Consider the following 27,394-nt stretch of genomic DNA (forward strand, 5'->3'; position numbering starts at 1 on the left):
TCCGGGGTAAAGTGATGAGCTATCACTGTTAAAGGAAAAATCCTCCCAAAAACCACCAATTCCCATAATTTACACTGTTACATTTCTGGTGAACAAATGTTTAATTTTATCGTTACTTTAAGGTTGGTAGCAATTCAATCATTGTGGAAATCTGTTGCAGCTCAAGTCGACTCCAAAACCCACAATGCAGTGCTCGCTGGAAGACTCATTTCAGTTGAATGCATTCCGTTGTACAACTGACTAGGTATCTCCTTTCCCTTTCTCTATGGGCTGGCTAGCTAGGTACACTGCACTACAAAGGTATGTGGACACCCCTTCAAATTAGTGGATTCAGCTATTTCAGCCACACCCATTGCTGACAGGTGTATAAAATCGAGCACACAGTCATGCACTCTCCATAAAAAACATTGGCAGTGGAATGGCTCTTACTGAAGAGCTCTGTGACTTTCAAAGTGGCACTGTAATAGGATGCCTGCTTTCCAATAAGTCATTTTGTAAAATGTCTGCCCAGCTTGAACTGCCCCGGTCAATTGTAAGTGCTGTTATTGGGACGTAGAAATGTCTAGGAGCAACAACGGCTAGGCGCAATGTGGTATGCGGAGTGTGTAAAAATCGCATTGTCCTCGGTTGCAACACTCACTAGAGAGTTCCAAACTGCCTTTGGAAGAAAAGTCAGCACGAGAACTGTTCGTCTGTAGCTTCATGAAATAGATTTCCATGGCCGAACAGCCGCACACAAGCCTAAGATCACAATGCGCAATGCCAAGCGTCAGCTGGAGTGGTGTAAAGCTCACCGCTTTTGGACTCTGGACCCGTGGAAACTCGTTCTCTGGAGGAGTAATGGTCTGTGGCTGTTTATCAGGTTTCGGGCTAGGCCCTTAGTTCCAGTGAAGGGATATCTTAATGCTATGACATTCTAGACGATTCTGTTCTTCCAAATTTGTGGCAACAGTTTGGCTAAGACCCTTTCCTGTTTCAGCATGACAATGCCCCCATTCACAAAGCGAGGTCCATACATGAATGGTTTGTCGAGATCGGTGTGGAAGAACTTGACTGGCCTGCACAGAGCCCTGACCTCAACCCCATCAAACACCTTTGGGATGAATTGGAACTCCGACTCCGAGCCAGGCCTACTGTCTCAACATCAGTGCCCGACCTCACTAATGCTCTTATAGCTGAATAGAGCAAGTTCCCACAGCAATGTTCCAACATCTGGTTGGAAGCCTTCCCAGAAGAGTGGAGGCTATTATAGCAGCAAAGGGGGACCAACTCCATATTAATGCCCATGATTTTGGAATGAGATGTTCGGCGAGCAGGTGTCCACACACATTTGGTCATTAAGTGTAGCTAGCTGGTAAACTTAGCTACACACTATAATACCAAAGTCAATGTCAGCATGTGAAGTAAGTATCTCATTGGCTGTAAAATCTCCCAAACAAGCTGCACTATCAATGTAGGTGTGTACAATCTCACTATGTTCAACCTGCAGATCGATGTGCCACGCAGAGTGGATGCCACGGCATCATGCAATGTACCCTGGACTGAAGAGGCAGACAAATGGGGTGAACTCTAAATGATACATGTCTGGAGGTAGGAATATAGCATAAATATGATCAATGGCTCATTCGTGAGACGACGACCTCCTGCATTACGACGTCGGCCAGTGTTGAAATCTGACATGTATGATAGACGTTTTCGCGATCTAAAAGTCGTATTCCTTTTAACGTCCAGTGGAGTGGGCGGCTTTATTGCATTGCCATGTCATACCGGCCAATTTCCTGCTTGCTTGAACGACAAAAGCTCAGACACATATGATATGATCCCGGGAACCGATAGAACATCGCTCAGAGATGCACAAAACAATATAATTCAAAATGGGTGAATCTTTCAAGTAGCTCTCTGTAGGTCCATCCGTCTGTGGTTAGCTCAACACGGGGTGCATTGGCCAAATCATTGACAACTGTGGCTTTAGCTTGCTTATATAGAGCAGGTACTACCGGTTTGCTGAAATGGGCGCGAGAGGGGAGTTGGTAATGTGGCTCGAGCACTTTCACGAGGTGCTGAATGAAACCTCTTCTTCTCAACCGCCGAGAATGGGCGCATGTTTGCGGCTATAAACCCCCTATTGCTTGTGTAATTTCTTTGGCCCGGTCAGAATCAGCTGCAAAGGGCCGCTTGAATGCAGGGCGGAGAGAAGATAGTTTCTTTGTGTTTTCGTCTCACTCCACCGGTAGGAATACGGGGGTAATTTCGGCATAAATGTGTCAACATGTTTGAGGTGTTGACAGCTACATAGGCTTTTCTCGTTGAGCAGTGGCAATATTCTGTTTTATCCCCAACTCTCTGTTAGAGGTCGACCGATTATGATTTTTCAACGCCGATACCGATTTATTGGAGTACCAAAAAGCCGATACCGATTAATCGGACAATTGTTTTCTTTTTTATTTGTAATAATGACAATTACAACAATACTGAATGAACACTTATTTTAAGTTTTAGGTTAGGTTTTAGGTTGTAGTTTAGGTTGTAGTTATTATAGGAATTATGGGACTTTTTCCCTCTATACCATTTGTATTTCATTAACCTTTGACTATTGGATGTTCTTATAGGCACTTTAGTATTGCCAGTGTAACAGTATAGCTTCCGTCCCGCTCCTCCCTGGGCTCGAACCAGCAACACAACGACAACAGCCACCATCGAAGCAGCGTTACCCATGCAGAGCAAGGGGAACAACTACTAGAATGCTAAGAGCGAGTTATGTTTGAAATGCTATTAGCACGCGCTAACTAGCTAGCCATTTCACTTCGGTTACACTAGCCTCATCTCGGGAGTTGATAGGCTTGAAGTCATAAGCAGCGCAATGCTTGACGCACACCGAAGAGCTGCTGGCAAAACGCAAAAGTGCTGTTTGAATGAATGTTTACGCGACTGCTTCTGCCTACCACCGCTCAGTCAGATACTTAGATACTTGTATGCTTGTATGCTCAGTCAGACTATATGCAACGCAGGACATGCTAGATAATATCTAGTAATATCATCAACCATGTGTAGTTAACTAGTGATTATGATTGATTGTTTTATATAAGATAAGTGTAATGCTAGCTAGCAACTTACCTTGGCTTACTGCATTTGCGTAACAGGCAGTCTCCTTGTGGAGTGCAACGAGAGAGAGGCAGGTCGTTATTGCGTTTGACTGTAAGGTTGCAAGATTGGATCCCCCGAGCTGACAAGGTGAAAATCTGTCGTTCTGCCCCTGAACAAGGCAGTTAACCCACCGTTCCTAGACCGTCATTGAAAATAAGAATGTGTTCTTAACTGACTTGCCTAGTTAAATAAAGGTATACAAATGTTTGTATTTTATTTAATTAAAAATCAGCAAATCGGCGCCCAAAAATACAAATCGGCCATTAATCGGTCGACCTCTACTCTCTGTCCATCGGCCTTATCTGGGAAGCCAAACTGTTCCCAAACTGGAGATTTTAAATGATGGCGACTCCTCCTGGTTTATGGACCCCACTACTCGCCATCGTACAGAAGTAGTTCCTGGCTGCACCTCACAAAAATGTTGATTATAATGTGTAATAGGCTCTGGTTGTTTTAACAGAATAGCCTGAAATGTTAAACTTCGTATTAGGGCTAGACGCAACACTACCACTGTCATTTACTGAAGTCTTCCACCGCTGCCTGTTGCAACAGAGGTTATCTAGGGGAAAGGGGGCAGGGGAGAGGGTTTCAGAGGAGGCCTTGTCAGAGGTTGTTTGTTTAAAAGAGGGCTGCGATTGAAAGCAGACATCCTGGGTCTCAGGCCTGGGCCTCCATGTGCTTGTCCTCAATTTTCACCATTCTGACTGGGACAGCTCGTCTCCAATTTACCACCCAATATGCGCTGAAGAAGATGATTGTGGTGTTGTTGGGTTGGAACCAGCAGGTACACGTTTGAAGCTGTCAGTGACAGACGCCTAGCATTTGACTGGGTCTGATCCAGACACTCCTACCCTTGACGTTGCATTGAAATACACACGTATTCATGTTGCTCCTCTGTTTCTTGGGTGGTCAAAGCCAGTTGTCTTTGGTTTTACAGGGATTAAGCTAGGCTCCGTCCTACTTCTGCGCTGTTGTTAGTTCTACAGCGGTATGTGTTTGTGTGTGCGTTCATGTGTATGTGTGCGTGCGTCTATGAAGTGAGTTGGTTTTGGTGCTGGCCGTTCTCTCAGGCTGAGGCTGTGTGATCCCTCAGGTTTCTGGCAGGGATCAGACCCACCAGCTTTAGTGGTGACGCAGCAGAAACTAGACACACAGAGGAGAGAGAAGCTGAATCTCCTCAGAACACAGTCTCCTCCCCTCCCCTCCCTTCTTAATGCAGTAAGACAAGCTGGAGAATCCTGACCCAGAACAACACTGTTAACTGGCCGGGCTCCCCTCTGCACAATGCTAGGCCTAGCCAGAGTACTAGGCAATAACAACCAATGATGTATATAAATCCTGGATGACTGACATGGGTGCGCTGTATTGAAGCCACCGCACAGCCATCTTGGTGGTCCTCCACCATTGTAAAAAGAAAAAAAGATTTTGGAAGCTGTAGAAATGCATTTATTAATGTCTACGTTAGTTTTGACATGTTTATTATGCATACTTTTCAAATTAGATATTTTTGGAGTACTAATGTTACTGTCCCACTACTACGACAAAAACAAATACTTAAATACATGTAATTTTGTCTTTGAAACATTTAATTGAAATACTGTAGAATTCCATTGGAGGACTGCTACTACTGGGGAGTACCAATATGGCCAACCAGTGGCTTCAAAGCATCTCTATGGCCAATAGCTAGCATCAGCAATCCAGGGTTTATACACATCATTGATAACAACCCATGTGTTTGGTTTGTATCTGTTAAATGCTCTGTTTGTAGTCCCATCAATATTGGAGTGTGTATCACTGCAGCTCCTGCTGGGTTTGTTAGGCCTCCCCTCCTGGCTGATCAATGCCCTGTTTCTGTTGCTTCCTCCTCCACCTCTTCTCTTTTTTTTAATTAGCTCTATCGGGAAATGCTGAACAATTAGGCCTCTGCTTGGTCTATATGGGGATGAGCTCACTAACTAGCCTGTTTGCCTTTTGCTGAGCAATTCCTCCCTCACCATATGGTGTTTTCTCTGCTACCACTCTTAAAGGGATACTTTGGGATTTTGGCAATGAGGCCCTTTATCTCCTTCCCAATAGTCAGATGAACTTGTGGATACCTTTTTTATGTCCCTGCGAGCACTTTGAAGGAAGTTGCCAACTAGCGCTAGCGCAATTGCTAACTAGCGTTAGCGCAATGACTGGAAGTCTATTGGTATCTTTTAGCATGCTTGTAGATAGCAATGACTTGAATTCTATGTGCTAGCATGCTAGTCGATACCCTTAGACTTCCTGTCATTGCGCTAATGCTAGTTAGCATTGGTACACAAAACTACCTCTAATTTCCTTCATACTGGACACAGACATAAATGGTATCCATGACTTAATCTGACTCTGGGGAAGTAGATAAAGTGCCTTATTGCCAAAATCCCAAAGTATCCCTTTAACCTTTCTGATCTCCCCATCCCGGATCCGGGATCGTGAATACAGACTCAAGCTCATTACCATAACGCAACGTTAACTATTCATGAAAATCGCAAATGAAATGAAATAAATATGCTAGCTCTCAAGCTTAGCCTTTTGTTAACAACACTGTCATCTCAGATTTTCAAAATATGCTTCTCAACCATTGCAAAACAAGCATTTGTGTAACAGTATTGATGGCTAACGTAGCATTTAGCATTAGCATTCAGCTGGCAACATTTACACAAAAAAACAGAAAAGCATTCAAATAAAATAATTTACCTTTGAAGAACTTCAGATGTTTTCAATGAGGAGACTCTCAGATAGCAAATGTTCAGTTTTTCCTGAAAGATTATTTGTTTAGGACAAATCGCTCCGTTTTCTGCGTCACGTTTTAGCTATGAAAAAACCCCTGTATCCAGGATTGTGTAAATCTATCAGCAAGCTCATTAGCATAACACAACGTTAACTATTCATGAAAATCGCAAATGAAATGAAATAAATATGCCATCTCTCAAGCTTAGCCTTTTGTAAACACTGTCATCTCAGATTTTCAAAATATGCTTCTCAACCATAGGAAAACAATCATTTGTGTAAAAGTAGCTAGCTAGCGTTAGCATTTAGCGTTAGCATTTAGCGTTAGCATTAGCGTTAGCATCCAGCACGCAACATTTCAACAAAAACATAAAAGCCTTCAAATAAAATCATTTACCTTTGAAGAACTTCTGATGTTTTCAATGAGGATACTCTCAGATAGCAGATGCTCAGTTTTTCCAAAAAGATTCCTTGTGTATTAGAAATAGCTCCGTTTTATACATCACATTTGGCTACCAAAAAAAATCCGAAAATTCAGTCCTCAAAACGCGAACTTTTTTCCAAATTAACTCCATAATATCGACTGAAAACATGGCAAACGTTGTTTAGAATCAATCATCAAGGTGTTTTTCACATATCTCTTCATTGATACATCGTTCTTGGACACATGGTTTCTCCCCTATATCAAATGGAAAAGTACGAGCAGCTGGCAATTGCGCACCGAATTCCACGCAGGACACCAGGCGGACACTTGGAAAATGTAGTCTCTTATGGTCAATCTTCCAATGATATGCCTACAAATACGTCACGATGCTGCTAAGACCTTGGGCGAACGACAGAAAGTGTAGGCTCATTCCTTGCGCAATCACAGCCATATAAGGAGACAATGGAGCTTCAGAAATTCTGCTAATTCCTGGTTGATGCATCATCTTGGTTTCGCCTGTAGAATGAGTTCTGGGGCACTTACAGACAAAATCTTTGCAGATTCTGAAACTTCAGAGTGTTTTCTTTCCAAAACTGTCAAGAATATGCATAGTCGAGCATCTTTTCGTGACAAAATATCGCGCTTAAAACGGGAACGTTTTTTATCCAAAAATGAAATAGCGCCCCTAGAGATCTAACAGGTTAAAGACTCTTGGTTTTTAGTTTTTTCCCCAGCATAACACAAACCTACACTTTATTCTTGTTTTGTTTCTCTGTATAAAGATATTTTCATACATGACACCTTAGAAAATCTATTGATTCTCAACACACTGCTGCATAGAATGTTGTTGGCTACTTAAATATCAGACAGAACCTCTCTCCCGCTGTTGTGATTGGATGAGAGCTGTATAATTGATTTCCGTAAAGCACCATTGGAGGAAGATAATTCCACCATTAGCTAGCGGTGTGCAGGATGCTAGTTGTGTTGAATGCTGGCCCTAGTCTGGGATTTTGTCCAATCTTGTCAATTTGTGTTTTAGCCAGGGACAGGTCTCTCTCCCCCTCCCTCTCCCTAAACAGGCTGACCCAGCTCGGCCTCATGCAGTGTGTGAAAACAGCTACATTGTATTGGAAAGGCTGGGGGGATGGGGATGTGATTAGGAAACCAGATCCAGGGCTGGGCTTCAAAGGGAACTGAATACTTCTGCAGAGCCTATTGATTAAACATGGAATGCTGTTGCCCTCATGTGCACCAGAGGCAATTCAATAGGCTTATACTAGGAAAGGTTCTATATATATGTGCTTATAGATCCAAGGCAGTGAGCAGATGAATCTACTTTTTCCCCCCAGTTAACTTCTCTAGGGCAGGGGGCAGCATTTGGAATTTTTGGATGAAAAGCATACCCAAATTAAACTGCCTGCTACTCGGGCCCGAAGATATGATATGCATATAACTGGTAGATTTGGATAGAAAACACTAACGTTTCCAAAACTGTTGAAATATTGTCTGTGTGTATAATATAACTGATTTAGCAGGCGAAAACCTGAGAGAAATCCATTCCCGGAAGTAGTTTTTTTTGTTGGTTTTGTAGTTTTCTATTCAATGCCATTACAGTATCCATTGACCTAGGACTCAAATTGCAGTTCCTATGCCTTCCACTAGATGTCAACTAGATGTTTCAGGCTTGTATTCTGAAAAATGAGGGAATAAGAGCAGTCTGAATGAGTGGACCCTGCCGTGTCACAGACCTTTTTCATGCCTTTCTGAGAGAGAGAGTGCCTTTCTTGTTTACCTTTTATATTGACTACATTATTGTCCGATTGAAATATTATAGATTATTTAGGCTAAAAACAACCTGAGGTTTGAATATAAACATTGTTTGACATGTTTCTATGAACTTTACGGATACAATTTGGATTTTTTGTCTGCCTGTTTTGACTGCGTTTGAGCCTGTGGATTACTGAAGAAAACACGCGAACAAAACGGAGGATTTTGGATGTAAAGAGACTATCGAACAAAAGGAACATTTATTGAGTATATGAATGTCTTCTGAGTGCAACCATATGAAGATCATCAAAGGTAAGGGATTAATGTTATCTCTATTTCTGACTTGTGTAACTCTTCTACTTGGCTGGTTACTGTTTGTAACGGTTTGTCTGCTTGGCTATGTTCTCAGGTATGCTTTCGCCTTAAAGCATTTTTAAAATCTGACACCGTGGTTGGATTCACAAGAAGTTAATCTTTAAACCTATGTAAAATATGTTTTGTTTTCTGAAATTTTATAATGAGTACTTCTGTATTTGAGTTTGGTGCTCTGCAATCTCACTGGATGTTGGCCCGGTGGCACGCTAGCATCCCACATAACCTGGAGAGGTTAATGGTGCTTTTCTTAAAAGTATGAGTGGATTATTGTGAAAGCAGCCAGGGAAGCCTTTTGGGAATCTTTTCCTATGTGTGGTCGCTGAGAGGAGAGAGTGCAGACCTGTTTCTGACCAGGACCCTGCCTGAAGTGTTTTTGTGTGTCTGTGCGTGTTTATGTGCATCTGTTGTGGGGAATGTGTTTGGCTCCTGTGTCTGTCTGTCTTTCGAATAGATCAAGTGCTGTGTCTGAGAGTGGGGAAAGGACTAGAGATTTGGGCAGGGGTGCAGTCAGGAAGGTCCAGTAATAATGGCTGTATCAAAGATGACTTCCTCCCCCTCGTTGTTCCGTCTCCAACTAACTTCCCTGTCCTCATTTTCGATTATTTGAGAATTATACTTTTTTCAAAGTATTTCTGTTTTTCAAACAAGCATTGCAGAGCTGGCTACAATTTCATTTTCATCCCCCTGAAAAGATAGAACAAATATTATGGCTGAACTCAAACGTGCTGGTTGATAAAATACCTGTATTTATGGCAAAGATGTTTTGAAAATGGTATTTTGTTCTTAAATTATATTGTAAATTGGCATGGTAGAGTTATGTCCTTCATGGAGTTGAAAGTCTGTGTTGCCCAGCAACCGCCCCAAAACATCACTGCTCTTGAGGAGATCTGCATGGAGGAATGGGCCAAAATACCAGCAACAGTGTGTTGAAGACCTTGTGAAGACTTACAGAAAACGTTTGACCTCTGTCATTGCCAACAAAGGGTATATAACAAAGTATCGAGGAACTTTTGTTATTGACCAAATACTTATTTTCCACCATAATTTGCAAATAAATTCATAAAAAATCCTACAATGTGATTTTCTGGATTTTTTTTCTTCTCATTTTGTCTGTCATAGTTGTCATAGTTGTACCTATGATGAAAATTACAGGCCTCTCTCATCTTTTTACGTGGGAGAACTTGCACAATTGGTGACTGACTAAATACTTTTTTGCCCCACTGTATAACCCGAAGTGGGTGGCCAACAGAGATAGATGGGATGGGCTGAGGGAAGCTGAGGGTTGGGATGTGGAATTGAAGACAAGTGGGAGTGGAGTTGCTGTGCGGGAGATAGAATGATGGTCAAAGATAAGTACAAAAATAAAGCCAAAATAAAACATAATAAAAGTAAGTTTGAATGACACTGAGGGGCAGTGTTTTATAGCTGATGCCGGTTTTTACCTGAGGCTGATGCTGTTTGTTGTTGTTTTTTGCATTGTTGTTTGCGGTTTTCTTTTGTCTTTTCTTTTTTTCTCTTCAGTTAATTTTCTTGGTTTTTGGTGCGTTGGGGGGTTCTTGGGAATGGAATTAATAGTATTTTTTATTTCTTCTTGTGGGGGGGGGGCTGTGGGAGGGGTATCGGGTGGTTAAGTGACAGCTATTTGGGAACTGTGGGGGGATCTTGGAGGGTTCGGGTTCACGTTTTTTGGCCTGGTGGGAGGTCTGTCAACGTGCCCTTGAGCAGGGTATTGACCCTGGATTGTGTATCGCTCTGAATGGGAGTCTGTTGGATGACTGGTGTGGTGGAGTTGTTGAGCGGCTTCACTGCAAGTAGATGGTATGTTTCGGTTATTCAATCAATCAAATAAATGACAACTTCCCTGTCTTCTCCTCCTCAAGCTGTTCTGTTGGAGAAAGAACACAGAATCACTCCATTCTCTCTCCCAAATTTTATCTCAATACTCTACCCTGCAATGTTATTTCAGTTCTATTGCTCTCTCCATCTCTCCTGCTCTTCATTCATAGCCCCTTCTCCCCCCTCTCTCTTCTCTGTTTTTCCTCCTCCTCCCCTCCCCTATGAAGGTGCATGCAGAATGGAGCCAAGTAAATACTTCTCTATGCGGAAGCACAACCCTCTCTTCCACACACTGCCTATGTAGGTCACCATGACTCATTTTTCTACGTTTCACATGCCCACGGATTTTTGCACTCCACAGATTCTCACATTCAGAAGGCAAGAAAGAGAGAAAATGAATGTGGTTTGGATTTGGTTAGGGCATCATTATTTAATTTCAATACAGTTTTCTCTGCCTTTTTTTATTTTGACCAAGTATCTGTGTGATTTGTGAGCTATTTGTCGTGATTTGTTTTTTATTTTGGAATGATGCTGCATGATGTCGTCATGCAGCGTGTTGTTTTTGTGTGAAATTTGCCAGGCCAGTCCCCCTGGGAAGTTCTGTGGTGTTTGTCTCAGAGTTTCATGTTCACCTGGCCTTTCAATGTACTAGAACTAAAATCAAGGAATGCAAAGCAGAGGGAACATGTCATGTTTAAACACAACCCTTCTCCTCAACACAGCCCTCACAGCCTTCACTCTGACCTAATTGTTGAAATCCTCTAGCAACCAACCAGAAAGCATAGGCTACATATCCTGTTTTTAGAAATGCAGGGATCTTCTCCACTGGGTGTTGTATGGTTGATGGCTTAAAAGCACATGGGAGCAGAAAAGCTTGTTACTTAGTTTGTGCTGCTCTAATGTACTGTAACTTACTGCCAATTTTGTCGGCTAGATCTCCAAGAATACGAGTGTGAAACGATGGTCATTGGCTGTGTGTTTACTTATGCACTCAAGTGAGTGACTGGCTGACGTATTATAGGACCGTTTCTCTGTGTGTTTGTCTCCGCAGCTGGGATTTGGGCTGTGTAGGCCAGGGCAGGGGCTGTATGGCACGGTACAGTGACTTTGGGTTTGCTCTGATCTAAGCTGACTGCGTCTGTGACAGACTTGGAGCTGAGACTCTGGCCTACCCGAGAGAGCTCTGGCCCACTCTCTGCCTCTGCTCGCGCCTTATCTGGTCGAAACTAACAGACTTAATGTGCTTTTAAATTCATTACATTTCCCCCTAATTTGTTTAACAGGCTGGGGTGCAGAGTTTAGGCCTATGTGAAGTGGAAAAATAGGGTGCAGACATAATATCTTGCACTTACTTTCCTTGAGTGTCTCATTCATTAGAGACACTAAGAATTGGTCCTATTTTACCGTGGGTTGTGTTTTGGCAGAGGAGAGGCAGAGATTTGTTGTTGAAGGGAGCACGGCACAGCGTGGCTGTTTCATTCTGGAGGGAGAACCATGCCCACTGTAGGTAGTAGCTCTTACAATATCTCCAGCTAACACGCATGTAACTCCCAGGGGTTGCGTAAACTTAGAATTCTGCGTTTTTCTTGCAAAAAAAAAAAGAAAACATATGAACTATATTTTGCTGCGTTTTTTTAACGCAGATCTGTAATGCTTCTTATTGTTATTTCTGCTCTGCTTCAGTTACATTTCGCTCCAAATCGGGATGTAAAAGGACTAATTTAGTGCACTTCAGTTGTACTTCACACTGATAAATATTTACTATTGTCTTGATAAATCCGATTCCTGCATTCACGAACGGGCATTCGATCAGCAGACAACGCTCTGACTCAGCCCATTTCTCCGGTGTAGTTTTTCTTCTGATCAATCTGTTGAAGCGAAATGAACACTGTCGACTTTCAATATAAAATCCAGGTGAAATGGTTTCAGACGCAGATGGTATGCATTTGGATCACGCGTATTTCTAAAAGCTAATACGACCCCTTGACTCCAGGAAACAAACGCATCTTTCATTCTCCTTGTCTAATGGGAAACTACTTTCTTCTAATGGGAATCATGTCCTTCTCCGATAGATTTTTGTTTCTTACTGTCTAGCTGGAACAGTTAACACCTAAACCCAACGGTTTGATGTCAAGAAATGTACATCATACGGTAAGAGCCCCCCCCCCCAAAGGTATGCTCTTGTTTGTAGCCAGGCGTAAAGGTTACTTCAAGCTTCACTCCGTTGATCGTGCGTGTACGTGGGCGGAATTGGGATACTTGGAGTAGTGGACACTTTGGAGTCGCCTTCCCTTGCTAGTAGTATTAGCTAGTTGGCAGCCTAGCAAATCAAATGGTATTGGTCACATACACATGTTTAGCAGATGTTATTGCGGGTGTCCAACAGTGCAGTAATATCTAACAATTCACAACAATACACACAAATCTAAAAGTAAAATAAAGGAATTAATAAATATATATATCTACAGTAGAATGGAATACAGTACGTGCATATGAGATGATTAAAGCAAAATATGTAAACATTGAAGTGACTAGTGTTCCATTATTAAAGTGGGTAGTGATTTCAAGTCTAAGTATATAGGGCAGCAGCCTCTAAGGTGCAGGATTACGTAGCCGGGTGGAAGCCGCCTAGTGATGTCTATTTAACAGTCTGATGGCCTTGAGATAGAAGCTGTTTTTCAGTCTCTCGGTCCCAGCTTTGATGCACCTGTACTGACCTCGCCTTCTGGATGATAGCAGGGTGAACAGGCAGTGGCTCGGGTGGTTGTTGTCATTGATGATCTGTTTGGCCTTCCTGTGACATCAGGTGCTGTAGGTGTCCTGGAGGGTGGGCAGTTTGCCCCCAGTAATGCGCTGTGCAGACCGCACCGCCCTCTGGAGGGCCCTGCGGTTGCGGGCCCTGCGGTTGCCAGACCAGGCGGTGATACAGGATGCTCTCGATTGTGCATCTGTAAAAGTTTGAAGGTTTTAGGTGCCAGGTCATTTGCACCGCCTTAACCACACTGTCTATGTAATCAGTTATTACAGGCTAAGTTATTACTTCTAAACATAATACGGTTAGGGGTGGATTCCTGTTGTTTGGTTTACTGTTTAAACAGTTGCCGAGATTATATTTGGTAATCAATTCCAGAAGGACTACTTTTATGAATAGTCTATGCAGCCTGTAAGTTAGATCAAGGAACCAAGCAACAACACTGCCCCCACGGCTGTGGAAGGATGATACAGCGCGTTTTCAATTTTCAGGTAGTAAAAAAACACTATGTCGAATGTCAGCATATTACAAGGAGCTGCCCCTTTTTGTGTGGAACAACGACATTGACTGTTGCAATCTAGCATCTAGAGCTTGTAGCAATCTTTAGTGTTTTGGCTGTAAACCCAAGTTAATAACCATGGCAATCCAAGGCTCAACATTTATCTAGCCCAGTCCTAACTGCCCATTCCAGGTTTATACCATGAGTTAAACCCCCAAAAAAGACGCCACCACCTGAAAATCGCTTTTTCCTAAATGGTTCTGACTGCTATTTGGTTTAGCACTGACACTACCCACCGAGCTGTCCATGGTGGATGTGCTCTGCTCTTAAAGTTGCCATCTTAGTGACAAAATGACAGTTTCAAAATGGGACCATTATGCCAAATTGAGATTGAGCCTCCATGCAACTTTCCCCAATCTTTTTTTTAACCCGTTGGCTGCTGAGATTTAAATCTGCTTTAAGCCCCCTCTTCATATTTGTCTGGGACTGTTTATAAAGGCAGCCCTATTTTAAGTTACACAAAGGGTGGAAAGAAGGTGTGTAATTGCTTTGTTTTTATTTGTTTCCATTTCTGTTTTCCTGGAAGGCTTCACTGTGAACGAGTGATTGGTTCCAGTGTGGGAAGGCAGTTCTTCTCCTGTTCTCCACACATGGCTCCCAGTATCTGCATATGAATGTGGCCTTCTGCTCAGAGACTGAGTGGAGCCCCAGCCTTCTCCCAATGCCCCCCACTCACAGCACAGGGGCCCACGCTCCCCACATGCTGTTATGCAATCGTGTGTGTGTGTGTGATGACACTGAAGGAGGGAAGGCCTGGAAAGATGTGTGTCAGGGGAACACTAAACAGGAGTCTTGTGGTGGGGGATGGAAGGCTGGCTGGATGCAGACGCCTGTCACAGGCGTTTAGAAATGACGCAGAGGCCTTGAAGAACAGCTACATGCCCTGGCCTACTTTTCAGAGCCGTTAGCGTGCGCACGTGTGTCCTTTTGTGTTCCCCTTTCTGTGTCGTCTTTTATGGCAGTGTGAGCGTGCGTGCCTCTTGATGTAAGGAGCATACTGAGGATTTTGATGAGTCACTCAACCGCGCAATGACTAAGGGAAAGATAGGAGGACAAAATATACAACACTGCAGCCCCCCTCCCTCCCATCTCTGAAAACATCCCGTCGCTGCATCCTTAGTTGGGCTGAAATGTATTAGACTACCTTTCACAGTGTTGGCCAAGTCCATTTGGGGGCAACGCTGTACTGGAACATAAGAGAGACATGCAGAGGGCGAAGGGAGAGCATCAGGAAACCACTAGGGAGGTTGGTGGAAAATGGGAGCTTTGTGGAGGGAACATGAGTGGCCGGGTTTGCAGTCTGCACATTCTCATGCGTGTATCATCTTTCCCTTCTCCCCAGTCTCAATGCACCCCTTGTCCTGTGAGCGCCCAGGCTGTCGTGGATCCCGTGCCCCTGCTGTTCAACTGGTAAGACCAGGGGCCGCCGTCCTCGGCTCTCTTCTCCACCCAGCCCAAACAAAAACCAATTACCACCACACGAGCTAACGCATCCAATCTGTTGCCCACATGTCTATCCGTCTCAGGCCAGCCTACCTGATGTTCCCTCCCTTCCTCCCCAAGTCCCCCTCTCTCTCCCTTGCCTGGCTTATCTGATAGAGCTGTATTATATCAGCAGCTCTCTCTCTCTCTCTCTATACTCCACATGTCTGCTGGCCCAGTCACATGCTGCAGGCTGCCTGACCAGACCAGTGGAGGCCTCATCTCTGTGCTATCAAGAGGTGTCTATCACGAGCAGTGGTGTATCATTACAGCCTTACCAGGCCTTGTCTCTGGCTGGGTAATTAGGACTCTGGGCCAGTGTGGTGCAACTCCTGGTACGCCAAAACCCTCAACGACACGTTTCTCATTTCTCTCCACTCTGTCATTCCCTCCCTCTCTTCGCTGATTGCCTTCCTGCTCGTGGAGAGAAAATGTTTGCAGCTTGTCAAATTTTTCCATGAGAGTGAGTGGGGCGTTAGCAGTGGGCCATCAACAGGAAATTCCAGGCTGAAAGAGGGAAGGAGAGAGGGAGCACGACAGGAGAGGGAGAGCTTATAGCTTCAGGAGAGTGCAGTGCACGGAGGCCTGCCTGTCTCTTGCCTCTCTTTCTGCTGTGTAAAGCTTTCAGACATACTAGAGGGGCTGGGTGTTTCTGAGACACGGGTACAGAATGAGAGAGAGCTGATCTCTCTCTCTCCCCCTTCAGCTAACTGGGTTAGACAGGGACTATGTGAGGCTCAGGCTGCTCAGTGCCTGTGTTGCGGTAGAGCTGCTGAGTGTAAAGCTTTAATTGTCTAAATCACACATCTGGTTGGTTTCTGGAAGTGTCTTGCAGCTTTGATTACAGACAGAGTGGTGATGTCCTGTGAAAAAGGAAGAACTGTCCCCTCAGGCCTGCACCTCTGTCCATTACTGCAGTTTCCATTCAGAGAAGTGCAGAGCTGGAACACACACACACACACCACACAGCGATTTACTCTCTCACTCAATCACACAGACACAATTACACAGGGAAATGGTGTTGTGACTGGTGTTTTCATGTCTTTTCCCTCCATTGATGTGATAAGTCAGGCTGGTGTTTTGACTTTTATGTTTGAGGTCATGGGGTTAAAAGTTTGGCGAACACAGGTCATAGCAGGGTGTGTAAAAGTGCAAGCTACAGAACCCATGTGAATGAGGAAGTGTTTTCAGCACTGGAAAAGCTGACTGTCATGTGGACTCAACTCATTTACATTTTTAATTACTCTCCTGTTTTTATAGTTGCCCGCCCCCACCCTCGTCCTTGACTTTTCCTAAATAAATCTATATAACAACACACTGTCGTTGTTAGAATCTTAATGTCACCAACAGTAATTTGTTATACGCAGTTTTAAGAGGACATATCACCCCCCCATTCACCACCAGTCATTCACAGCCAGCCAGCCTGCGCAGATGGCCCCATCAAAACTATACCTAAACTATATTGAAACAAATTTCACACATATTAATAGAGTTAGCCTAACGACAAGATTAAGTTGACAATAGTCTGACCGTGACGATACTATGAATTGTCTAATTGTATGACGAGATGGGCACAGCTTGAAATGTTGACGTCCAAAAGACACGTCATTGGCTGGAAAGGGTGGTCCCTCAAGGCCTTTCTGGTGTTAAGTACTGTCACCTGGTTTCTGCTTGACAGGTCGTTCATTTGTATTATTGACATGGAAAAGAGGAGAGAGGAATAAGTTGAAGAGATCCCCCCCTCCCCTTTTACCCTCCTCATCAACCCCCTCTCTGAGCCTGAGGGGTCACGGCCTTCCCACTCCCCCAATGAGGCTCCAGAACAGAGTGGCCTTTGTGACAGAGAAGCCTGTCCATACATTGAGCTGAAACCCAATAGGGGCCAAACACTGTTGCTCCCTGCCTGGGCTAAATCAGGCCAGGGCTCAATAGCCAGGGCTCTTTGTCCTTTCTGGGGCCAGGAACAGGCGCAAGGCTCAAATACAGACACTATGCGAAGGGGGAACACCAGCCACACCTATACAAGTGTTTTTCCACCACAGTCAACCAAGGAACAGATTGAAAGAAAGCCCATTTCTTGGCACGGAGTCCAAGAGAGCAATTTCTTTGGTCTATGGTTGTCACAGGAAAACATTGGTCTGGATTTGTGAAGTCATTGTTGACGCTAAGCCCTCATGTGTTGTGTGTGTGTGTGTGTGTGTGTGTGTGTGGACAGACTGCCATGTTCAGCTGACCGTCTCCGCCGGGGAAGTCTTGTGACTCAGATCTTTTGTTTTACACAGAGGACTCCGCTCATAGCTGGAGTGAGTGTGTCCCAAACACCTTGATATCCCGCTGCAGCCGCCCACACAGCCCTGGTTCACTGGCTTCACCACTCTGGAGCCATTTCAGCCCAGCCAGCCACCCCCATAGGGAACCATACAGCAGAGCTGTGCCCTGTTGGCATTGCACTGACGTAAACAGTGAACAGAAGAACGTTACTACGCCTTCTTACTGAATGCAAATAGCTCCTGTGAGAAATGATCTGGTATCACCGTGTCAGCCTTCCCCCTCGTTCTACCTCTGTAAAACTAGGGCCAGACAGTCTCTCACTGGGTACAGATGTATGCTATTCCATATGGTACATTCTGCAGGAGTCACAATAATGGAGGAGGCCTGGGTTAAAGTGGTGAACGGGTTGGCTTTATATTAACACTTGCATTAAAGGCCTGTATTAAAATCAGTGAGGAAGTCTGCTCGGAGCCTCTTAAAAGCACTCAGACCCAATACTGGCTGCTGGGAGCGAGGCTCCCTAAAGTGATTTTATTGCAGTCATTACTTTTCCCAATTGACTGATATTTACTCCAGGAGCGTTGTGCCAGCCGGCCTCGAGGCCTGCTCTGCAGTCATTGTGGGGGAGGGAGCACCAGGGCAAATGGTGCTAGTCTGGTTCAGTGCTGCCCCAGGGATTGACACGGTCATGCTGCTCTCCAAGATGTCCACGGTTCTGTACAAGCTCAGAATGTGAGTCTGTTGCCATTGTCTCCACTACCTAGCGCAGGCTAAAACTCTGTCCACAGGTGTCCTTCTCTCGGCACAAATCAAAGCTGCTGGCTAAAGTTAAATATAGACTTAGTTTCCTGTATCGTAATCGCTCATCTTTCAACCCCTGCTGCCAAACTCACTTTGATTCAGATGATCATCCTACCCATGCTAGATTAAGGAGATGTAATTTATAGATCATCAGGGAAGGGTGCTCTCTCGGGCGGCTAGATGTTCTTTATCATTCGGCCATCACATTTGCCACCAATGCTCCTTATAGGACACATCACTGCACTCTATACTCCTCTGTAAACTGGTCATCTCTGTGTACCCGTCACAAGACTCACTGGTTGATGCTTATTTATAAAACCCTCTTAGGCCTCACTCCCCCCTATCTGAGATATCTACTGCAGCCCTCATCCTCCACGTACAACACCCATTCTGCCAGTCTGTTGAAGGTTCCCAAAGCTCACACACCCCTGGGTCGCTTGTCTTCTCAGTTCGCTGCAGCTAGCGACTGGAACAAGCTGCAACAAACACTCAAACGGGACAGTTTTATCTCAATCTCTTCATTCAAAGACTTAATCATGGACACTCTTTTACTGACAGTTGTGGCTGCTTTGTGTGATGTATTGCTGTCTCTACCTTCTTGCCCTTTGTGCTGTTGACTGAGCTCAATAATGTTTGTACCATGTTGTTGTGCTGCTACCATGTTGTGGTGCTGCTACCATGTTGTTGTGCTGCTACCATGTTGTGCTGCTACCATGTTGTTGTGTTGCTACCATGTTGTGTTATGTGTTGCTGCCTTGCTATGTTGTTGTCTTAGGTCTCTCTTTACGTAGTGTAGTCTCTCTTGTCATGATGTGTGTTTTATCCTATATTTATATTGTATTTATTTTTAATCCCAGGCCCCCATCCCCACAGGAGGCCTTTTGGTAGCCAGTCATTGTAAATAGGAATTTGTTCTTAAAAAGGTTAAATTAAAAAATTAAAAAATATATATAACTCTGTCGTGTGCTGTGCAGCTGTCTCTCTCCAAGCTTAGCTGTTTTCCTGAGGAGGAAGAGGTCATCTTGACTGGAAGGTAGTGGGGCTTCCTTTCCTTCCCCCACCTCCTCCCAATTCCATCTGCTCCCTTGAACAAGGCCTGTGTGTGTATGCCGCTCCAGCGCTGCTAATGGAGAGGGCTTCCCAGAATGCACTGTAGCGTGAGGCTATGTGCTCTGAATTCAGAGTGGCTGCTGCTCTCTCATCGTCTAGTAGTCAGCTATGAGGAGGGGGAAGGAAGACTGTTTTTATTCCATCTCATGTTGTGAGCTTATAGCTAGTAGGCTTATTTCTCCATCTCACTCGCTTTCTCTCTCCTCTCTCCTTTTTCTCTCTTCTCTCTCCTCTCTCTCACCTGCCTCTCCTCTCTTGCTCTCTCTCGCTCTCCTCTCTCGTCTCCTTTTTCTCGATTTTTCTCTCGCTCGCTCTCTCTCGCTCTGTCTCCTTTTTCTCTCTCATCTCTCTTGCTCTCCCTCTCCTCCTCTCTCTTGCTCTCCCTCTCCTCTCCTCCTCTCTCTTGCTCTTTCTCGCTCTCCTCTCTCGTCTCCTTTTTCTTCTCTTCTCCCCTTACACACGTGTGGAGTTTTATTGCCCAGTGACACACACAACATGGGCAGCCAGTCACAGCTCAGTGACACTTCAGCCTCATCGAGGAGGGAATAGTATCCCTTTCATACCAAGACATTTTCCCACCAACTTTACCATACCGCCAATTCATTTTCTTTGTCTGAAAGGTATTTCCGGTATCACAGACGAAACGACATAAGTATTTCTATTCCTACCGGAGGAATTTGCTTTCACGAGCTTGTTGTCACTCAGGTCACCATGACAATTGGGCCGACCATCCACTGCTCCCGCACATTAGCTAACCAGGCTATCTGCATTGTGTCCCGCCCCACACCCGCCAACACCTCTTTTACGCTACTGCTACTCTCTGTTCATCATATATGCATTGTCACTTTAACCATATCTACATGTACATACTACCTCAATCAGCCTGACTAACCGGTGTCTGTATGTAGCCTCGCTACTTTTATAGCCTCGCTACAGTATATAGCCTGTCTTTTTACTGTTGTTTTTATTTCTTTACCTACCTATTGTTCACCTAATACCTTTTTTGCACTATTGGTTAGAGCCTGTAAGTAAGCATTTCACTGTATTCTGCGCTCGTGACAAATAAACTTTGATTTGATGATCACAACAGGGTCAAAGTTTAATGTCTCTTGCTTCCTCCTGGCAAAAGCAATGGTGATATGAAAGGCGAATGGTGACAAGAATGTGGTAAACATTTGGCTGTTTCAAAGGGGACCATATAAACATTGCCCAATTCTTTTTTCTTTTAAGCAATGTACCACAAATCCTATGTGAATTGGGTATAACAGACCTGCATTAGCATCCACTGCAGGCAGCAGAGAGAAACACTCCATGCTAATCCATTCACATCCCCTCTGACTAGCCCATGCAGGTAGCCTAGTCATTGGAAACTGCCATATTTGTTGACCGGTGTCATTGATTCAGTGGAAGGGTTCTTGGATGGCACTAGTCCAAACCACTAATTGGCGCAGGTCTACTTTGTATAATGAGAGTATTGATTGTTCCATTGTGTGGCTCAGGGCTGGCCGGCTGTGGACACAGTGTGTCTGTCTCAGGGAGGGGACTGCCCTGGATATGTGGGGTTCAGGGCTGGCCGGCTGTGGACACAGTGTGTCTGTCTGAGGGAGGGGACTGCCCTGGATATGTGGGGCTCAGGGAGGGGACTGCCCTGGATATGTGGGGCTCAGGGCTGGCCGGCTGTGGACACAGTGTGTCTGTCTGAGGGAGGGGACTGCCCTGGATATGTGGGGCTCAGGGAGGGGACTGCCCTGGATATGTGGGGCTCAGGGCTGGCCGCCTGTGGACACAGTGTGTCTGTCTGAGGGAAGGGGCTGCCCTGGATATGTGGGGCTCAGGGAGGGGACTGCCCTGGATATGTGGGGCTCAGGGCTGGCCGCCTGTGGACACAGTGTGTCTGTCTGAGGGAAGGGGCTGCCCTGGATATGTGGGGCTCAGTGGTGGCCAATGGTGATTTAATTTAGCAGCAATGAGAATACATGTATGGGAGGACAACATTGCAACATTGCAGAGAAGATAGAAAGGGGAAACCAGGGAGCGACTGAACGACAGAGCTGGAGGTGGAATGTATTCAGAAGGAAAGAGCATATTTAGTGGAGCCAGCCTGCTCCAGGTCATCTGTGGCTGTAATTGCTGGTGTGCTTGGTGGAGAACATGTTCCAGAGTTATACAGAGATCCCCAGGGGGGCGTGGGCGCTGGGAAATAACTTCTGAGCTCGTTAGAATGTGACGTTCACCTTGGCCAAGCTTTCAGTGTTTCCCAGCTCATTGGTTCCCTTCTTCCAGCCATACACACACACACGATGGATCCATGGCTGTACCCTTTTTAGCCAGCCACCTCCCAGTGGGCAGTTGGGGGTGGATAGCAGCACCCCAGGCCCCGCCCCAGCTCTGACTGCCGTGCTGTGCTGTTAGAGGCCTTTCATCTTGCTCATTGATATATAATTCATCTGGGATCTGAGGGAGCGGCTCCTCTCATGCCACTGCTACTGCTGAACCAGGACAAATTAGAATTCTGTTTGGTCCCAGTAATGCTCCCAATCAACTTCCCATAGAGCAAGAGAGGACGTGTGTGTCAGGCCAGGATTCCTGTGAGGCTCCATGTGGAATGAGGTGGTATAATGGAAGTGTTTTCTCTGCTGTTCTTTCTGCCTGGTGCGCTGAGGGTTTTTTCCACTGTGAGGGATCGGGTTTCCACTCCTCATGGTTGTTTATGCTGTTGTCTCAGGCAGCTCTGCCAACTGTCCCCTGTCAGCCTGCCTGTGGTCTGGGCTCTGGGGCCTCGGCCTGTCTTGGCGCCTCAGCCTACTCTTAGGAGCCCCAGAAACACACATACACACACTCTCCCAGTTAGATCTAGGCTACTGACCCACAAGGAGCTAATCTAGCAGTGGCAGACATTTACAACACTAGTATGGCTGAGAGGCCTGAGAAACTTCTCCAGCCGTGTTCTCTCTGGTAAACCTGCCAGGCCCACGCTTCCCATCCCATCAGTAATCTACTGAGTGTCTTTCACACATGACTGTGTAGTCCCGTTATGTCGGGGGAAAGGTTTTGACAGCTTTTTCATTCTAGCACGACAAGATGGGTGCAGGCAGAGCTTGATGGCGGTTTGTTTTGATGATGTTTTCATATTCATGTTGATAAAGGTCACATCCCATCTCCCTGTGCTCCTCCCCCGTGCTTTGTTCATTATCCAGCTCCGCTCCACGGTTATTTTTACCTCCTCCCATAATCCTTAATTAATGGAGCCCTAGTCACAGCGCCTCACATTTATCTCTCTTACGAACACACACACACACACACACACACACACACACACACACACACACACACACACACACACACACACACACACACACACACACACACACACTAATTCTCACACACTGATTATACACACATACACACTGAGTGGTAGGCAGTGACGTTCCTGCTGAGTGTTATCTGTGAGAAACCATGCTAGCTATGTTTTCTCTCTCTCCTTTCATTTGATTTATCTGTAGCACAGTAAATGGGGAAACACCTGAGCAGGCACGGCGCTACACTGGCGCTAGGGGGAGGCTATAGCACCGTCACTAATCTGCCTAGCCTTCAAGTATTTTTGCAATATAAATATAATCGCTATAACATGCTGACCACACCGCTCGCGCACTGCAAAATAAATGTACACATACATGTTATTCAATCATTGCACCCACACTGCTCGCGCGCAAGTTCTATTTGTGATGCTGAATGGTGCAAGTCCTGCCTCTCCCATCTCCTCTTTGGTCTATAGAAGCAGATACCCATGTGCCATCTCCTCATTGGTTATACCCACGTGGGTGATTGAAAGACGAACTGAGTTCATCGGTTGTCATGGTAATACAGTGAAAGTTTAGATGCCAGTCGCCATATAAAGTCCAAAGAAGAAAAGGTCTGGAAGGAGGAGAGATGACTAGAACCGATTTGGTTGACTGTTTTATGTGTGGATTAATTGTCGGAGTAGTAGACCTTGTGCATTTCAGGTAGAATAAACAGCTCAAAGTTTATATCCCAGGACAAATTAGCTAGCAACAGCAAGCTAGCTAAATAGGACAAATTAGCTAGCAACTGCAAGCTAGCCAGTTAAATTGCCATAAATGTTTAATGCTTTTCGACCTGTCCCCAAATTAATATAATTGGTTCAGAGTTTGTTTTGATATTTCAACCTGTGTGTTGTGATCGTGTTTGGTGTGGGGGGACAAAATCAATTTGCGCACACGCGCGTCCAGTTTGGGTACGGGTAAGATTGTTTTACACCATGTGTGCACAGTTGACAGGCATAGGATAAACACACTTCTCGTTGTGGCTGCACTGTGGTCCTTTCATTTCTGACGTTGTGATAGACGTTTCATCCGTAACATAAAAACCAATGCACAGCAAGACGCATATACAGTGCCTTGCGAAAGTATTCGGCCCCCTTGAACTTTGCAACCTTTTGCTCCATCCATCTTCCCATCAATTTTAACCATCTTCCCTGTCCCTGCTGAAGAAAAGCAGGCCCAAACCATGATGCTGCCACCACCATGTTTGACAGTGGGGATGGTGTGTTCAGCTGTGTTGCTTTTACGCCAAACATAACGTTTTGCATTGTTGCCAAAAAGTTCAATTTTGGTTTCATCTGACCAGAGCACCTTCTTCCACACGTTTGGTGTGTCTCCCAGGTGGCTTGTGGCAAACTTTAAACGACACTTTTTATGGATATCTTTAAGAAATGGCTTTCTTCTTGCCACTCTTCCATAAAGGCCAGATTTGTGCAATATATGACTGATTGTTGTCCTATGGACAGAGTCTCCCACCTCAGCTGTAGATCTCTGCAGTTCATCCAGAGTGATCATGGGCCTCTTGGCTGCATCTCTGATCAGTCTTCTCCTTGGAAGAGCTGAAAGTTTAGAGGGACGGCCAGTGGTCGTGCAGTGGTCTGATACTCCTTGCATTTCAATATTATCGCTTGCACAGTGCTCCTTGGGATGTTTAAAGATTGGGGAATCTTTTTGTATCCAAATCCGGCTTTAAACTTCTTCACAACAGTATCTCGGACCTGCCTGGTGTGTTCCTTGTTCTTCATGATGCTCTCTGCGCTTTTAACGGACCTCTGAGACTATCACAGTGCAGGTGCATTTATACGGAGACTTGATTACACACAGGTGGATTGTATTTATCATCATTAGTCATTTAGGTCAACATTGGATCATTCAGAGATCCTCACTGAACTTCTGGAGAGAGTTTGCTGCACTGAAAGTAAAGGGGCTGAATAATTTTGCACGCCCAATTTTTCAGTTTTTGTTTTGTTAAAAAAGATTGAAATATCCGATAAATGTTGTTCCACTTCATGATTGTGTCCCACTTGTTGTTGATTCTTCACAAAAAAATACAGTTTTATATCTTTATGTTTGAAGCCTGAAATGTGGCAAAAGGTCGCAAAGTTCAATGGGGCCGAATACTTTCGCAAGGCACTGTACATCTTCGGCCTACAAGTTGTTTTTATTTGCAATAGAAATGTAATCACTAAGATTGTGATGATAGCCAGTTCGTTTTCCAAGTGTTTGCAGGCTAAATGTATTGTACTTCTCGTTGTGGCTGCACTTTGGATATTATGTCATTTCTGACGCTGTGATAGCCATTTCATCCGAAAAGTTATTACCAATGCATAGTTGTCTGATAATGCATATGGATGGAATAAATGCACTTCTTGTTGTCGCATTTTGGATGTATTGTGTTATTGCTGAAAGATGTGTATCTATTTTGTTGAATATCATTTTGTCACGCCTGCTCCAGCTTCGGCCAAATTCAATTAAAAACGACATGTATATCGAATGGGCTTTGTGCCAAATCTGTTTCTATTGCAAAAAAAAACAAGAACTCCCTTATAACCCTGAAGTCATAAAAAGCAACTATTTTCTTAGGCCCCCCCCCCCACGTATTGGTCAAGCCCAAACTTAGACCCCCCCTTAGAGATTGTAATATAATTGACGGGCCTCATTTCCAATGTGAGGTGGTAAGGGCATGTTTGATGGGGGTCATACTGCCGTTCCCCCGCCTTTCTTTGGCTGCAGTCTCATCCTGACAAGATCTGGCTTGGCAGGAGCTGCAGCCCTCACCTCTCCCAGTGCCGCATGGCTGGCCACAGCACTCTGACTCCAACTGTTATCAGTCTGCGTGTCACGGCTATTCTCACTGATTCCTAGAAGGATCATGCCGACGCCACAGTTATTGTGTGCGCCAGGGCCACGTGATCAGCCAAACATTTAAACATAACAGCGAGAGGGAGTACAACACACCACTCCCTCCACAGATGTGGGCGTATGGGTGTGTCACGCACTAACAGGTTGATTATGTTGCCTAGCTTTGTGAATGTGGGTGTGTTTTTGTGTTGCCTACGTGAGATCAGTTGATTTGTTTAAGGGGTTTAAGATGCTGTCGCTGTTCACAGCGCATTGTAAAGGGCAGTGCTTCAGCTGAGCGATTTATAAACAGAACAGAGCTTGGTTTCTGAGTGCTCTACGCTCTGCAACCAGGCCTAGACCTGCAATGGTGTGCTGCTCTTTGCCCTCCTAGACACGTTTGGCTACAAACACACACACGTGTAAGCCTACATTATTTACCTATGTGTGTATGTTCTCCTCCCCCGCTGAGGCACTGCAGGTCTTCAGGCCTTCCTCCTCTCAGGGCTGTGGGTCCAGGCTCAGGCTTCAGCTCATTAGTTGTAGAGTGTGTGGGGTGGGGGGTTGTTGAGTGAGGTGTATGTGTAGGGGGTTGAGTGAGGTGCGGAGGCATGTTACTGTGTGTATTAGACTATATGCGCGTGAGGGAGCTTGTGAGAAGCTGCTTGGGGCTAATCCTGTCGTGGCCCTCCTGATTGGGGGTTGAGCTCTGAGGAACAACTGCAGTTACACCAGCTGCCTTCTACATTCAGAGGAAGTAGAGAGAGATGGCTCAGTCTTGGCCAGTCTTGTTTGTCATCATTGGGATCCACTGAGATTCATTTCTAGATCTTTGAGAAGCAGATTCGTGTGTTAATGCACGTCTGATTCGGTGGGAAGATGTGGCCCCTAGTGAGTTACAGTAATGACACTTAACAGGTCCCATGGAAGTAAGTAAATACTACAGCAGTGCCATTGTAGCAGTGAACTAGGCTTTGTTCTTCTGAGATCCTAGTCTAGCATGTCTTTATCTAGCTCGCTGCCATGGCAATAGCACCGGCCTCCTAGCCGCTGATAGGCCCAATGTAAATGCACTTCTGATTAGATGGACTCCCTGTTACATGCTCCATTGATCTGTATGAATATGCATTATGAAATGCCCTTTTTTTATCTGGCCAATGCGTGTGCACTACTAGGTGGAAATCCAATAACCATTCAGAGCAACCTGCTAGTGATGCCAGAGCCACGGTAGAGAAAAGCAGATTTACTATCCATTATGGAGCTGAGCTGCAGGTATGAAGCTCGCTGGGTGCTTTGTGTGCATGGTTTTAAGTGTGTGTGTGGTGTGTACATGTGGGCATAATGCGTAGGCAGAGTAGCTGACTGGCCCATTTTCAGATTTTGGGGGGGATTCGTCCTGCACATGCCCCCTGAATTCATGATTAAAGCTACAGCCTAGCCTCAATGTTTTATTTTAGTGTAAGTTAGAGGGTGAACCAGGCTTATGTAGAGACAGTGTGACTTTTAGAGTAACGTGTGTTGCCCTCCCTCGCTTGACTGCAGTTGTTCCTTAAAGCCGTCTGTCTCCGCCCAATCCCTGTCCTACTACCCTAGTTCTCCTCCTTCGGATCAGGGGCCTCCCCTCATCACTGGTAGAGCCCTTAATTAGCTGAAGTGCCTCTAAATCTGTTAATTTTATTTTAAAGGAGACAATCAAGGTAAATAAGGGTGTGCAATTGTCACCAATCCCAGTACCCTGCTTGTTGATAACAGGATGGTGACATTTCTGTGTGCAGTATAGCTAGTTAACAGTACTATGCCCATCCTGCTCCTAGATACAAGCTACTCAATAATAATCAGCCATCAATCTCTTCATTGAATCAAAACAAACTAGGTAGCTACTTGGCTAGCATTGGTTGCTAGGGAGAAGGACACGGTCTCCTTCCTGTTGCGCTCCG

General features: G+C 45.1%; 1 protein-coding gene across 6 annotated transcripts in view; it reads left to right on the plus strand.

Moving 5' to 3' along the window:
- LOC110506421 (ankyrin repeat domain-containing protein 11) overlaps positions 1-27,394 on the plus strand; it is a 148,763-nt gene that overhangs the window by 64,848 nt on the left and 56,521 nt on the right. For 4 of the 6 annotated variants that reach the window (XM_021586017.2, XM_021586015.2, XM_036964475.1 and 1 more), the window contains one exon: positions 14,954-15,021. The exons of the other annotated variants lie outside the window; for them this stretch is intronic. The gene's annotated coding sequence lies outside the window, so the exon portion shown is untranslated. The remainder of the gene's footprint in view (positions 1-14,953; positions 15,022-27,394) is intronic. 6 annotated transcript variants of the gene reach the window in all.

This window comes from Oncorhynchus mykiss, chromosome 26 (assembly GCF_013265735.2).
Source record: "Oncorhynchus mykiss isolate Arlee chromosome 26, USDA_OmykA_1.1, whole genome shotgun sequence".
NCBI lineage: Eukaryota > Metazoa > Chordata > Actinopteri > Salmoniformes > Salmonidae > Oncorhynchus > Oncorhynchus mykiss.